This window comes from Rutidosis leptorrhynchoides, chromosome 4, assembly GCF_046630445.1.
Source record: "Rutidosis leptorrhynchoides isolate AG116_Rl617_1_P2 chromosome 4, CSIRO_AGI_Rlap_v1, whole genome shotgun sequence".
Classification (NCBI taxonomy): Eukaryota; Viridiplantae; Streptophyta; class Magnoliopsida; order Asterales; family Asteraceae; genus Rutidosis; species Rutidosis leptorrhynchoides.
Window position 1 is genome coordinate 364,488,982 of NC_092336.1, and position 14,020 is coordinate 364,503,001.

Here is a 14,020-nt window from a genome sequence, read left to right on the forward strand (position 1 = left end):
CAGCCATGACCATTCTAATCAAATTTTGGGATGAAATTTCTTTATCGGGCAGGTACTGTGACAACCCAGAAATTTCCGACTGAATTTAAACTTAATCTTTATATGTTCCGACACGATAAGCAAAGGCTGTATTGTTGAAATCTCAAAAACTTTGAGCTGTGTTCATGTAATCAATTACCCTTTGACTGTGCTCGACGATTCACGAACATTTATGTGTATAGACATGTATATATATAAGATATAGTTATATTAATTGAAAACGTTAACAAAGTATTAGATGTATAATACTTTACATGAACATATTTGTTTCAAAATATATTTAATATAATTATCGACGGAGATAAAAGATAATATCAAATGATTGAATTATCAGATACATTGTGATTATGATTAAGGGTCTCTGTTATGAAGTCCACTTTGATTTGAGAAATCTATTCTTTTTAACAATATGCGGAATAAATGGTCTACAAGTAGAAACATATTATTAAACTTTAAGATTATTAAAGTTATTACTATTATCTTTATTGTTATAAATTTTAGAAATTATATAAAACGATTTTAGTGTCACGTCTTCTTTAAAATGGATATAATTTTAAAATATCTAGTACCACTTTTAAAAATTTGTTATTGAATCATTATGTTAAGGATAAAGGTTTTAACGGTATTCTAAACTTTAGAATCTTTTTAGAAACCTTTTGACAAAGTATAGATGATAATGGTTTGTGATTCAATAAAATATAAATAAATATAACAAAGATTAAAAACGTGTTTTAAAACTTAATGATTAGTAAAAATATTATTAATTTTTAATATAAGTATATATATATATATATATATATATATATATATATATATATATATATATATATATATATATATATATATATATATATATATGAAATTTCAAATCATTTTTGTAAACAATAGTGGTACTCGTTCGATTGATATTTCAATAAGTTGATTGAACTTGTGAAAATGCTAGTACATACATGAATTACATCAAGTTAAGTTTTAAAGGGTAAACGTTATTTGATATTATATTTTCTATTATTTAAAAGGTTTAGAACTTATATTTTTATAAACTTTAAATATAATTAGTTTTGAAAAACTATAAATTATATCGTTAGATAAAGATTTCGAATGCATATATATTTGTTATATAAATTTCCAAATGATAATATGTATATTTTATAAATGACAAAATATAATATTTATTTAGTTATATAACTAATTGATTTTATTTATATTTCTTATTATAAAGATTTTAAATAATATTATTTAATATATTTTAACAAATATCGAGTAGTCGATTTAAAGTAGCAAATAACCAAAACACTCGAACGTTTAAGTTACACTTTGAGTGGGATAGTTTTTCATTGATTTAAGTCTAATTATCGATAAAGGTACACGTCGCGTAAGGTAAAGTGCTAGTTTTCTAAGCGTACGAGATAGCGTTCGAGAAACTGAAACTGGGATATAAGTCGAGTGACAACGTACGAGTCATTGGAACTAAAATTACAATTTAACTATGCACATAAATATAATATAATATATAATTAATTATATGAATTAAATATATATATATATATATATATATATATATATTATATAATAAAAACCGTCGGCAAAATGAAAACAAAACGAAGTTTGTACGTACCAGCTGGCCATGCGATCGCATGGCAGATGGGCATGGAACCCATGCGATCGCATGAGCTTCAGTTCCAGGCCACATCTATAAAACTCTCAGTTTTTGCTCCGAATTCATTCACTTCTCTTCTCATTTCTTCTTCTACTCTCTAATATATATATATATATATATATATATATATATATATATATATATATATATATATATATATATATATATATATATATATATATATATATATATAAGATTAATAATATTATTAATCTTAATAATAATAATAATTATTACTATATATATATAATAATTATTATTATTATTATTAAGATTAATAATATTATTAATCTTATTATTATTATCAGTAGTATTAATATTATATTTATTTGTATTATACATAAAATACTACGACGAGGTGATGTCCAAACGATTTCAAAAATAGTTTTCGAGTGAGTCAAAGTTAAGGAAGTTATGGGTTATTGCTAAGGAGGTTATGGGTATGATTCGGGGATATAGCTCGTGAGGTCAAACTATTATTTATCATCTCCGTTGCGTCTACGGTACTTTCCTGCAATATTGAATCATAATATTGATACGTGAGCATTCATATCTTATCTTTTATATATTAATAGTGTATCCCTGACTAGTGCTCGAGTAGATATGTTTAGGCATGCTTGTATGTTTAATTTTGTCATTAAATAGTTTATGATAAATTACGAGTTTAATACATATATTACTGATATAAGATATATGATATGCATGTCGTTGGAAAGCTATCGAAAAATTATTAACTTTTCATTTAGAAGTCGTGTGATTTCGATGAACGGATTTAAAGATATGGTCAACGGAATTATCATTAACTCTAATACTATTATGATTATAATTATTATTATCGTCGTTATTATTATTATCTATAATTTATTATTATTATTATCATTATCGTTATTATCACTAAGGTTATTATTATTATTATTATTATTATTATTATTATTATTATTATTATTATTGCTGAAACTATAGTTATTATTAAAAGTATCATTAATATTAAAAATTATCACTTTTATTAAAATTATCATTTCTAACAGAAATATCATTTTTATTATAAAATATTATCATTATTATCATATTAGGATTATTGTTAAAAATTATCATTTTGATAGAATTATTTTTATAAAATATTATTATTACTTTTGTTATTTATATTAAACACTTTTAATAACATTATCTTTATTAAGATTATCATTATTATTATTACAAAATAATACAACTTTTACTCATTATTATTATTATTAATATTATTTTATCAAAAAAAATGTGATACAAATATATTTTTACCACACGTAATATAATTATATTAATAATACATACCACTATATGTTTATGATTTTGAGTGAATTATATAAATTTTATTACTCGAGATATATAAAATATATATTTTTATCATATATAAAATTTTAATATAAATTTTTATTTATTAATATATGACTTGTATTATTTATTCTAATAAAATATGATAAATATATTTATATAAAATGACTATATAATAAACATGTATAAATTTTGAAAGTCATTTTGGGTCAAACTGATTTCTGTTAACTTTTGCATATCGGTCTCGAGCATTAGGATTGTGGTACATTATGACTAGACCTTAATTGTTAGACAGATATTGACCATTATATATATATATATATATATATATACATATATATATATATATATATATATATATATATATATATATATATATATATATATATATATATATATATATACTTAATATAGGTTCGTGAATCCAAGGCCAACCTTGCATTGTTCAGTGTCATCATATGTATTTTTACTACAAAATACAATATCATGAGTTTTATTATATAACGACCCGTCCTAATCCATCCGGACGAAGTCCATATCGATAATAAACGAATCACAATAGTTGATTACATCGCGAGGTATTTGACCTCTATATGATACACTTTACAAATATTGCATTCGTTTTTAAAAGACAAACTTTCTTTTCATCGAAAGTTGACATTATTTGCATACCATTTCATAAAACATCCAACTATATTTGACTTAATAATAATCTTGATGAACTCAACTACTCGAATGCAACGTCTTTTGAAATATGTCATGAATGACTCCAAGTAATATCTCTAAAATGAGCAAATGCACAGCGGAAGATTTCTTTAGTACCTAAGAATAAACATGCTTCAAGTGTCAACCAAAAGGTTGGTGAGTTCATTAGTTTAACATAAATAATCATTTCCATCATTTTAATAGACCACAAGATTTTCATTTTCAGTTCTCATAAATATACGTCCCATGCATAGAGACAAAAATATCATTCATATGGATTGAACACCTGGTAACCGATATTAACAAGATGCATATAGAATATCCCCATCATTCCGGGACACCCATCGAACATGATAATTTCAAAGTACTAAAGCATTCCAAATTCCAGAATGGGACTTGTTGGGCCCGATAGATCTATCTTTAGGATTCGCGTCAATTTGGGGGTCTGTTCCCAAATTCTTAGACTACCAAGCTAAAAAGGGGCATATTCGACTTCGATCCATTCAACCATATAATGTAGTTTCAATTACTTGTGTCTATTTTGTAAAATAGTTATAAAAGCGCATGTATTCTCAGTCCTAAAAATATATGTTGCAAAAGCATTTAAAAAGGGAGCAAATGAAACTCACCTAATGTATTTTGTAGTAAAAATACATATGACGATATTGAACAACTGAACAATGCAGGGTTGGCCTCGGATTCACGAACCTATATCATTCGTATATATATATATATATATATATATATATATATATATATATATATATATATATATATATATATATATATATATATATATATATATATATATATATATATATTGTTATTAGTAATATACTTGTTATTTAGATAAATTTAATATATTTAGTTTATATGTTTTATATAACTATTACTTATCATTAATAATAAAAACTATATATTAAGGTTTAGTATATATTTATATATTAATTGATATAGCTTAGCTAATATCTTTTAGTAATAAAAGTATAACGTAATGTATTTTTATATAAAAGTATCTTTTTATGATAATATTGATAGTTTTAGTGATAACAAAATGATAATTTTATAAGAATGATAATAATGATAATAAGTTTAATAATATTAATGATAGTAAAGATGTTACTTTTAATGTTTCTATTAGTTTTAACAAAAGCGACAAGTTTGAAAATAATGTTACTTTTAGTAATAATGGTATTGCTAATAATACTAATACTGATAATAATAATAATTATAATAATTTTACTACTGATGATATTAGTGATAATGATAATACTAATAATAATAATAATAATAATTGTAATAATAATAATAATAATAATATAATGTTTATAATAACCATACCTAAATCATAATTACATTTATACTTATAATTATAATTATGTTTCTTATTATCACCATTAAGCTCATGATCGAGATTGTGATCATAATATTTTTATAACCTTACTTATGTCCATAAGCATTTCTATATATTTATTATTTTTATTCTTTTAACCACAATCACATTTATTAATCTCTTAGTGTATATAATTATACTTAAATCAAAAGCACAACGAGTTTATATCATTTTATTGTCATCCTTATTATTTTCGTAGTAGTATAGTAATAATAATAATCCTACTTGTAATTATAATTATGATACTAGTACTAAAAGGGTAATTACTACTTTTATTGGTAAAAATAATAATACTAATAACTAATATACTAGTAATAATAACAATAACTAATAATAACAATAATATTAAAAACAATAATAATAATAATAATAATAATAATAATAATAATAATAATAAATATGATAATAATAATAATAATGATGAAGATAGACTACCTCTTAGGGTTTTAAAAAAAAATGACAGCCCTTGTAGGGACTCGAACCCACGACCTCACGCTACCACACAAACACTCTCGACCACCCATCCAATTCTGTTTTTCTAATTCATTCTTTACCTCAAACGTATTTAACCCATTTTCAGTTCTTATCATCTTCTTCAATGTAACAACGACCAATGACTTCTACAATCGAAACAATTAATTTGTGTTTTTTTAAGACTTTTAAACACACAAGGAAACTATAAAGGGTGCCATTGAAAAAAAAATAAACAAAACAGCCAAAAATATTTTTAGAGTGCTCCTGCTGTTCGCAAAAAAAAAAGAAAAAAAAAAGAAACATTGATTTTGATTTTTGGAACATTTTAGGTAATACTTTCTTCATGAAATAGTTTGAAAATCAATCCTAGAAACTAATAAAATCGTCAATTTAACCTAACTCATAATAGAATTTTCGAATTCATTCAAGAACAAAAGTTTGACTTTTAAATGTAAAAACTTTGATTCAGGAATTCGTCCTTGATTTTGCGAATTGAGACCTGTAAATTTGCAGACAGAATCACTATCTGATTTAAAACCTTTCTGCATTTTTAGATTTCAAAATTTATTCGAATATGAGCTAGTGATTAAATCAAATGATGAACAGAGAGTTTGCTATTTTTTTCTTTAATTTTTCTGTGTTTAATCTCGAAATACAGTGGAGGTTTTTAAAGGATGCTCTCGAATGATTGGTAATACAGATGGAAATCAAATTATAGAAGTAGAAAATAAAATACGATCGATTTGGTTTTGGTAGGGTTGATGTGGGTGTCGATATGTGTCACGAGCATACAGAAAAAATAAAGTGAATATGACAGATACCTATTATGAGAAATTACCTAGCAAATCTGTTTCTTTTTTTTATTTGTGTAAATACTGTATTTATATTCATCTATATACCGTACCTATTTATTTATCTATCGGTATATATATATATATATATATATATATATATATATACCGTACCTATTTATTTATCGGTATATATGGTATCTATATATATATATATATATATATATATATATATATATATATATATATATATATATATATATATATTTCAATCTGTACCTATTTATTTATTTATCGGTATATATGGTATATATATATTTATATATATTTCAATCTGTACCTATTTATTTATTTATCGGTATATATGGTATCTATATATATATATATATATATATATATATATATATATATATATATATATATATATATATATATATATCAATCTGTATACTGTACCTGTATTTATTTCCAAATTTTTATATCTCTTTTACTTATGTAATTGTATTTACAATTTATAATTTATCTTGTTAATTAATATAACTATAATAATGTTATTCTTAATATTATAAATAATAGTAATACTAATGATAATAATTCCTATAATAGTTTATAGGTATAATAATAATAATTTTAATACAAATAATAACAATAATAATCATAATACTAACAATAATAATTTTTAATCATGATAACTTTTATATATCAAATTCTATATATTTTATATACAATAATATTAATAATACAAATATTAACATTTATAATAAAAGTAAGGTTAGTAACATAACTTTAATATTTTACCTTATACTTAGTCTTTATTATTAATATGATATAAATACATCTATTGAATTTTTTTTTATATTTATACGTTTTATAAATATTCCAACATAATAGTTACTAATAGAAATCCTTTATAGCTATATAGATTTATAATAATTTCATATATCTATTTATATCTATTTATAACATCTTAATTATTTTGTTTATTACCTTACACTTTTAATTCCAATTGATAAATGGTTATTTTATTTATTCAAAATATTACATATACTTATATTTATATTTATATATTTTTACATTTTTATTTACACACAATTATTCGTGAATCGTCAGAAATAGTCAGGTCAAATGATCTCATAAAAAAATAGTTCAAAATTTTGAGACTCAACATTACAGACTTTGCTTATCGTGTCAAATCATAATAATATTAAGTTTAAATTTGGTCGGAAATTCCCGGGTCGTCAAACATTACTCCCTTTTTAAATGTTTTTGCAATATATATTTTTGGGACTGAGAATACATGCGCTGCTTTTATAAATATTTTACGAAATATATACAAGTAATCGAAACTACATTCTATGGTTGGATTATCGAATCAAATATGCCCCTTTTTAGCTTGGTAGCCTAAGAATTAGGGAAATGGCCCCTAATTGACGCGAATCCTAAAGATAGATCTATGGACCTTGACAAGTCCCATTCGGGTTACGAATGCTTTAGTACTTCGATTTATCATATCCGATGAGAGTCCCGGAATGATGGGGATATTCTATATGCATCCTGTTAGTTCGGTTATCAAGCGTTCACCATATGAATGATTTTTATCTCTATGCAGTGCGAAATGCCTGGTATGAGATGTTGTTTATGAGAAATGGAAATGAAAATCTTGTGGTCTATTAAATTAATGGAAATGATTGTTTATGATAAACTAATGAACTCACCAACCTTTGGTTGACACTTGAAAGCATGTTTATTCTTAGGTATTAAAGAAATCTTACGCTGTGTATTTGCTCATTTTAAAGATATTACTTGGAGTCACTCATGGCATATTTCAAAAGACGTTGCATTCGAGTCGTTGAAGTCAACAAGATTATTATTAAGTCATTTATAGTTTGGATATATTATTAAATGGTATGCATGCCTATCAACTTTCGATGAAATGAAAGTTGTCTTTTAAAAGAGAATGCAATATTTGTAAAACTTATCATATAGAGGTTAAATACCTCGCAATGTAACCATATGTTATTATATTCGTCCTTATGGATTAGGACGGGTCATCTCAAAAGATGGTCGAGTACTTGTTGAAGGAGCTAAAAAATTTCAAATAGAGATCGCTCGTTTAGACTTGTTCCACGCTATTGAATACTATTTGAATATTACTGTTTATTATTTGATATTCGCACATACATTGCTAGATGTGGTTTTACTTATGTGGTTTTGCTTATGACATGAGAAGATATGTTACTTTTGTTGGTTATGCATGATGTTTGAACAAAATTTTATTACATTAAGTGTTAGATTTAATAATGATTGATCATGCTTAGTGTTGCTACTACTAATGTTAATTAGTGATAATGTTACTAGTGTACATTGTCCTTACTACTGCTACTACTATACGCTATGTTTCGCTATTACCTACCACTAGTCCTACTAAAATCATTATGATTTAATATTATCTACTATGCATCACTACTCGTTGCTAGTATATTTTACTATGGCCTTGTTTACTATTGGAACTAGCGTGTTATGCTATTCTACTTCGAAGTGCTCCCCATATTGAAGAACATCAGGTTCGCAATACTCTGATTTGTGACAGCTGCAAGCAGGCTGGCTACGTGGCAAAGGACTTCAGAGATAGAGCTCCAGTACTGTTTGTGAAGAAGAAGGATGGATCTATGAGCCTTTGTATTGATTACAGGGAGTTGAATAAGTTAACTATCAAGAATAGATATCCGTTGCCGAGAATTGATGATTTTTTGATCAATTGCAAGGATCAGCGTGTTACTCTAAGATCGATCTGAGATCAGGTTATCATCAGATGAGAGTGAAAGAGACAGATATACCGAAGACAACGTTTAGAACACGCTATGGTCATCATGAGTTTACTGTAATGCCGTTTGGATTGACGAACGCACCAGCTGTGTTCATGGATCTCATGAACCGTGTGTGTAAGCCATATCTAGACAAGTTTGTTATTGTGTTCATCGATGATATTCTGGTATATTCCAAGAGTGAAAAGGAACATGAACAACATCTCCCTATGTTACTAAAGATGCTCAGGAAGGAGCAGTTGTACGCGAAATTTTTGAAGTGTGACTTTTGGCTGCAAGAAGTGCAATTTTTGGGTCATATCGTAGGTGTCAATGGTATCCAAGTTGATCCTGCGAAGATAGAGACGGTTAAGAAATGGGAGACTCCTAAGTCGCCAACGCAGATACGACAATTCTTAGGTCTCGCCGGTTATTATAGAAGATTCATTGAGAGATTTTCTACTATTGCCTGACCGTTAACATCATTGACTCACAAGGGTAAGAAGTATGAATGGACAGAGTTGCATGAAGCTGCATTTCAGTTGTTAAAAGAGAAGTTAACGACCGCACCGATTTTGTCTTTACCTGAAGGAACCGAGGATTTCGTAGTTTACTGTGACGCTTCACGATAGGGTTTTGGTTGCGTGTTGATGCAAAGTATGAAAGTGATTGCTTATGGATCACGACAATTGAAGATACATGAGTTGAATTAAACGACTCACGATTTAGAACTTGGTGCTGTAGTCTTTGCGTTGAAGATGTGGAGACACTATCTGTATGGTACTAAGTTTACTGTTTTCACGGATCATAAGAGTTTGCAGCATATTTTCGATCAGAAATAGCTTAACATGAGACAGAGATGTTAGATCGAACCGTTGAACGACTACGACTGCAACATTAGCTATCATCCCTGTAAGGCTAATGTAGTAGCAGATGCTTTGAGTAGGAAGGAGAGAGGTAATCCTATTCAAGTTAGAGCATTGAACTTGACTATTCGAAGAAATCTTACTTCACAGATACGTGACGCACAGTTAGAGGTGTTGAAGGTAGAGAACGTTGTTACCGAATCGCTTCGAGGAATCGATAAGAAGTTCATTACTCGAGAAGATGGAACTCGATATTTTATCGACAGAATTTAGGTAGTTTGGGGGATTAAGGGAACTAGTGTTAGAAGAGGCACACAAGACAAGGTATTCTATTCACCTTGGATCCGACAAGATGTACCAAGATCTTAAGGCACTGTATTGGTGGCCTAATATGAAAGCTGATATCACTACCTATGGTGGTAAGTGCTTGACTTGTGCTAAAGTTAAGGCAGAGCATCAGAAACCGTCAGGATTGTTGACACAGCCAGATATTCCTCAATGGAAGTGGGAGAATATTACAATAGATTTTATCACTAAGTTGTCTAAAATGGTAGGAGGTTATGATACGATTTGGGTTATCGTTGATCGTCTTACGAAGTCCGCTCATTTTCTACCGATTAAGGAAACGGATAAGATGGAGAGGTTGGCACAGATCTACATAAAGGAAGTAGTTTCTCGACATGGAGTGCTGCTATCCATTATTTCCGATAGAGATAGTAGATTTACATCTAGATTCTGGCAAGCTATGCAAGATGCCATGGGAACTCGTTTAGATATGAGCACAACGTACCACCCACAGACTGATGGTTAGAGTGAGAGAACCATTCAGACACTAGAAGATAAGTTAAGAGCGTGTGTGATTGACTTTGGAATTGGATGGGATCGACATCTACCGTTAGTAGAGTTTTCTTACAACAATAGTTATCACGCAAGTATAAAGGCAGTGCCTTTTGAAGCACTGTATGGCAGAAAGTGCAGATCACCTATTTATTGGATTGAGTTAGGAGATAGTCAGTTAACTGGTCCTGAGATTGTACACGAAACGACTGAGAAGATCGCGCAGATATGAGAGAGAATGAAATTAGCGCGAGATCGTCAAAAGAGTTATGCCGATATTAGAAGGAAAGATTTGGAATTTCAGGTTGGAGACAAAGTTATGCTTAAAGTATCACCTTGGAAGGGTGTAGTGCATTTTGGCAAAAGAGGAAAGCTAAGTCTGAGGTATGTTGGACCATTTGAGATTACCGAAAGAATTGGTCTAGTAGCGTATAGACTGAAGTTGCCGCAAGAACTTAGTGACATTCACAATACGTTTCATGTTTCCAATTTGAAGAAATGGTTATCAGATGAAAGTTTGATAATTCCTTTGGACGAAGTGAAAGTTGATCCTAACTTAATTTCATTGAAGAACCTGCTGAGATTATGGATCGCGAGATTAAGTAACTTAAGCAAAGCAGAATTCCGCTCGTTAAGGTTAGATGGAATGCCCGTAGAGGACCAGAATTCATGTGGGAACGTGAAGATCAGATGAGACTTAAGTATCCGCAACTGTTTCCAGAGGAGACGGCTACGGCGGATGAGCACTAAAATTTCTGGAAGAAATTTTTCATAACAGGTGGGTAATGTAACAACCCGACTTTTTCCATTTACTATTGTTACTTTTCCGTTAAGTATTTAATGGTGGTTACTTAGACTTGTGTGTTTAGTAGAATTAAAAACATGCTTATTAAAGAGATTCTTGAATTAATAGGTTATATTAATTTATGAACTTATTTCGGAAAGTGAAATAACTAGAAAACGTTAAGATTAAGTTTATCGCCTAGAAAGCTTTTCAGTTTACGGAACTCAGAAAAACGATGAAATAATTATTTTTAATAATTATTAACTTTAAGAAAAACTAATTTAATTTATTAATTGTTTAATGAATTAAATCCGGTGATTTTGATTCAACGACTAGCTAACGTTCCGGAGACCCGGTACGGTTAACAGCACTCGAAATGGACCACGTGCGAATAAGCAAGCAAGCAAAATGAGCCCAGGACACCCATTAAAGGGCCCCATCGGCCGAACCTCACCCCCCCCAATGCACCCCTTATTGGACTAAAACTTGGACTAGGGGATCACTAGTGATATATTTAGGCCCTAACTTAAATGTATAAATAGAAGCAAACACCCACACTTATCCCTAAACCCTATTTTGGTCGACTTTTTGCTCTCCCTCCCCCCATCTTCATTGTCGACCATCATTATCATCAATACACACATCAAAACTCAATATTAGAAGAAAGCTTAAGCATAAACGTTGTTCCAATCGTTGTTCTCTACGCGTACGTACTAGCAATTCATGTTCTTAAGGTATAATTGCTAACCCTAGTTTTTATAAATCTGAATTATGTTCAATTACATGGTGTAATCAAGTCTTGTGCTCAATTAATGGCGTCATGCGTTGTTATTTATCGTTTGGTTGCGTAATTAACGTTGTTTACATGAAAAATGAATTTGTATTTTAATGATCTGATTTAATTAACATGAGATCTGATCTTGTAATATGTTTAAATAGAAATATATCAAAAATTTATTAATTTTAGACTCCGATTTTGCGTGATTTCGTTATCGTATGCTCAAGATATGCTTAGTCGAAGTTTTCGTTAGGGTTTGCATGATATACGAATTCTCTGAGTTGAATGCTTTGTGTTTTAGCTTAAATAAAGTGTACTACTGTATTATTTGTGAAAAGTTATGCAATTTAGACTTAAGATTTGCGTCAAAAGGTTATGTAATGCTCCTGTTATGTCAAAACGAAGATTTGGTTTCTAAAGTGAGCTGAATCTTTTTTCAAAGTTACAAAAAAATTGCTAGAGTGAACTAGGAATTGATTGAGACTTTTATATTCTGGAATATGTTATTTTATGTGTTCCTTGACATGTTTCATTTGTATGAAAACTTACGAGAACGTGATTTGCCATGACATATATGCTCGTCTACCTGATGTGTCCGGTTAATGATTAAAAACTGATGAGTCTGTAAAGGTTTACGAAACTGTACAAATTGGCTAAAGCAATGTTTCTGATAATTTTATCACTAAAACTTTGAGATGTTTTGAGATTACTTCAATTATCCGTTCATCAAAATCTATTTTATATATTTTATGAAAAATGTTTAAAAACTGACGCGCGGGTAGAAATTTCTGTAATGAACTATGATTAGACCCTTTCTGATATTGGACTTTTATTTATCATATGAGGCTTTAGCCAGACTTTTTAGAATCTATTTTAAGTTTAGTTATGATCTGGAGTTTTTCATGATTTAATGATTTATGTGCTATGATCTATAGTTGGATCTTTCTACGACGTACGAATTTCTAAGGCATGCTTTAAGGTGCAAAGGTGCAATATGCTTAATTATGACTTGTAAAGTGATACTTGACCTATGTTTGACATGTTGACCATGTTTGTATGACCTACTGAGATGTTTGAATTTAGTTGACCACTTTGACCGAGTTGACTTTAGGGTTGACTTTGGTTGACTTTTGTTGACTTGCTTGGATTAGTTGACTTTTACTTGTTCGTTGAGTCAGTCTGAGCACTAGGACTTTGCGTACACTATGGGTTGACATGTTTTGACCTATAAGTGTATACTTAAGATGATTTACTTATTTAGGTTGCGTTGTTCAGTCGAGATTGTTCGACAATCGTACGTTTTGCTAAGATAATTACAAGTACTTTTGCTAAGGTGAGTCTACAGTGCTACCTACGTTTTACAGGGATGAGATGCATGCTTTTTATAAATGTTTTACATATTAGGCACAAGTAACTTAAATGACTATACATATGAGTTCAGATCAAAAATCCCTTAGCTTGATTATATTAGTTACTTTATAAGCTCGACTTATAGGGACGGTACCGTTAGGTTTGACAGACCTCGCCTAAACATAACAGGCGTCTATTTTTTTGTTACTCGTACACTTGATCGGTGTA